The following is a 3,713-nucleotide window of genomic DNA, read 5'->3' on the forward strand; positions in this document are numbered from 1 at the left end:
ATGGCTCTGCCTGTGGAGTCAAGAAGGGGGATACATCTAAGCTCTGGTTGTCCTCCTGGCAGCTTTCCACATTATTAAAGATTGCTGTCTGTAAAGTGTCTTACAGGACACTTTTAAAGGAACGCACTTTAAAGGAATGCATAAGGGTGTGTGGTGGGGGCAGGTGGGTTAGCATTTTGCAGATGGATCCTATAGGACCCAGTAATTCACAGTGCCCCCTTCTTTCTGTATATTATATTATATTATATATATATATATATATATATATATATATATATATATATATATATACACACACACATGTATATTACAGACTATAAGTCTATATCCACCTCTCCCTGTATACATGTACATAAATAGAATATATATTTTCTATATATGCAGAGGGAGTATACACACTCAGACACATTTGACTTCACTCTGAGACTTTCAACACTGCCTATAGATAGCACGCCAGAACTGTGTCACTGGTATACTCATGTGGCCATTCTCTTACAAACTGAGGTAGGTTTTATGAGATGCTATCGTATGTATGACATTTCAATCTTTTCTCTGATGGAAAACAACTACTAAATGACCAAAGTTGACCTTTCGAGAAATTCTGAGACACTTAGTGAGATGTAATGCTCAGTATCCCAGAGAAAGTCAAGGAGATTCATTTGAATGGAAATAATGTGTGACCTAATCATGTATGCTTAAGCACACTAGCAAGAGCCTTGTGACTGTCAATGCTCTATTATGATTTGTAAACATGGTGCGTTTAGAAGAACTGAAGGCATCATGATGGTCTCTGATCTACTAAGCTGCATCTTCTCTGCGGGGTGGCTATACTTGGAATACTGGACTTTGCATGTGTAAGCATGACCATGTGCTGCGTTTTTAGCCTGTTATGGGTTGAAATGTCGTTCCCAAAGGTCAGCCCCCAGAAGGGCTGAAGTCCTAATCCCCAATACCTCAGTATGTAACCTCATCTGGAAATGTGATCATTACAGATGTAATTAGTTGAAGTCATAATGGAGAAGGGTGGACCCCTGATCTAATGTGATCAGTGTCCTCATAAAAGGGGGAGACTTGGATACAGAGAAATGTATACAGGGAGAATGCTCTGTGAAGACAGGAGGTTCGCAGCCACAGTCCAGGGACGTACCAGCAGCTTAAAAAGAGGTGTGGAACAGACAGAACCTTTTCCTGCGCCTTCAGAAGGAGAATGCCCTGCTGACACTGTGATCTTATATTTATAGCCTCCAGAACTGTGAGATAATCCACCCAGTCTGTGGTACTTTATTATGGCAACCCTAGGAAACCAATACAGAGCCAGGGCATGGAAAAAATGGTCAAGTTCTCTAATATGGAGTCCTGACTTAAATGCACAGAGGTGAGGGTGAGCAAGGCAGTGGTCATTACTCTGCATTTCTCATATCAAGAAGGTTTACACATCAGCCCAGCTGCTATACCAGAACTGTTTCTTAATTATATAAATTCAAGTGAGCATTGAAGTAACAGGGATGTTCACATAACTCGTGATACAATCTCAAAGAGGGAATCTGTATTTTTAAATGCTGTTTTCAGAAATAGATGAAGGGAACAGTCACCGAAACAATATGAAGTAGAATTAAAGAGAAAACTTTCAATATTTTTTTTTAATTGTGAGGAACATTTTGAAGGGGCTCCTTAAGAATCTGGACTGATCAAAACTCCTAAGGTATTTTTGACTTCATTGGGACGTATTATATTTAGACTGATATGACAGATCATTTACTTTTTCTTTGACTCCTGCCCTTGCTTAATTTATGCTTTTCTTTGTCGTTGAAAAGTCCCTCAAAATTCATGCTTAAAAGCCTGCTCTGGTTCCCCGTCCAGTGTTCTACTGTGTAGCACCTGTGCCTATTTCAGAATTGGATTAATATAATTTTAGAGTTAAAAGCAAACCCACAATATTTCGGCCCAACTAATTTTGGCAATAAGAAAACCAATGCCCAGCTGTGATGACACAGCTCTTTAGGGTCTGAGCCATGAACAGAACCCAGGTCCCTTTTCGTTCATTACCTTTCTGTAGTGGTGCCCTCATCATGTCTTATGTGTCGAACACATGTCTACCTGTGTTGTGTTCTCCCTAATCAGCTGATTTGGCTTCAGGGACGGTGTCTCTTTTTGTTTGTCTAGAAATCTCATCCAAAGACTCTGCTACACTGCCATATCCAGAACAGGCATACCAAAATGCCTGTTTAAATATGTATTATTTATGATCTAGCTAAGTTTCTGTAATAAGATACTAGCAATGGAGAGTTCATGACTGCCCTTTAGCATATTGTTATTTTAAGTCTCTTCAATTTACTTAATATCTAGAACATATGTCCACTAACCTGCCTTGTATAACTAATTGGCATTATGTACAACCCAGGTTTTATTTTCTTTATTGTTTTGATTTCCAGACCAATGGCATTTTAAGTGAGACGTGAAATATGGGCTCTGCTACCGTGGCCCTTTGTCTGTCTGGTCAAAGAAGGAACATAAACCCATCTAATTGATCAAGTAGAAGGGAAAAGGAAGAGGGAAGAAAAAAATGAGAGAAAAAGAGAAGAAAAAAAACCCCCAGGGTTTCAAGACTGTGAACTCCTTGGAACAAAGACACAATCTCTATTATAGTTGATAAAAATCACCAGGAAACAAATGTTCCAGGAGGTTGTATCTTAGCATATAACACAGAGAGAGCTAAGAGCAATTTCCATATCAATCTGCCCAAATGGAAAAACTGGTGTCACCTATAAGCCTAGAAAGAAACAAATATGTCCCCTGAACCTAACTATGAGAGCCAGAAGCAAGAAATACAGAAGCAGCTTCCTCATGGCAGAATTGCATTTTTTTTTTTTTTTTTTTGGTCTGCCATCAACAGGTATTACCATGGTAACTATCCTGTAGTTAAGAAGTAGTAGAGGTAAGAAAATCTATACAAAACCACCATACAGGAAAAAATAAGAAAAATGTGCTGTAGCAAAACTAACCTCAGACCTAAAAGAATGAGCAACAAGAGACTTTCTTGGCCATTTGTCAGATCTTTATGTTGTTTGAAAGGGATGCTGCAGGGGGAGGGAGGGTCTCAGCCCAGGAGCATATTCCTTGGAGGAAGCAGGGAACTCTCAGCGGGGACCGTTGTGGCTCGCGATTTTATTTCAGATGCTAATCTATACGCCCATTCCCATGTGCACATTGTAGCTTTCTGAAGATGCTGTGGGTAAGGTTACAGCTGAGAAGTGTTGTGTCTGGAAACTGCTAAAAACTGAACATCTATCAGTGAATGACTTCCTTACTGTACTTCTAACTCCTGCAGGGAGTATATTTAGTGACATTTTCTCTGCTTTAGCCTTCAGATAGAGAAGCTGGGTTTGCATGCTATGAATTAGTGAAACAGTTGATAGTATTTCTTCATATGAACAAATATAACCAATACCTGTAAAGCCGGTGTCAGGAAATCCCTCAGAGCCTGGCTAAAGCAGAACCCCATAGCTACAATCGTTCCTTCATTGCTCATGGCTTCTGATAACACCCTCTCTATGTTTAGCATCATGAACGAGGAGACAACTATTTCTGAAATTAAATTCTACATTTTTATTTTGTAAGCTATTGTTGGTTCGCCCCCCTCAAAGGGCACAATCTATCCCCTTTTATGTCAAGATTTTTGTTGTTCAAATGACCACTCCACTCAATAAGTGACA

The 3,713-nt window shown here is 39.5% G+C and overlaps 1 long non-coding RNA gene across 1 annotated transcript; it reads left to right on the forward strand.

Moving 5' to 3' along the window:
- The first annotated feature begins 331 nt into the window (after window positions 1–331).
- On the forward strand, window positions 332–3,032 carry LOC122210628. The gene is made up of 2 exons (XR_006198139.1): window positions 332–1,164; window positions 2,433–3,032. It is a non-coding gene; the product is annotated as an uncharacterized LOC122210628 (long non-coding RNA).
- Window positions 3,033–3,713: the final 681 nt, after the last annotated feature.

The sequence above is a fragment of the Panthera leo genome, chromosome F2 (genome assembly GCF_018350215.1).
Source record: "Panthera leo isolate Ple1 chromosome F2, P.leo_Ple1_pat1.1, whole genome shotgun sequence".
NCBI lineage: Eukaryota > Metazoa > Chordata > Mammalia > Carnivora > Felidae > Panthera > Panthera leo.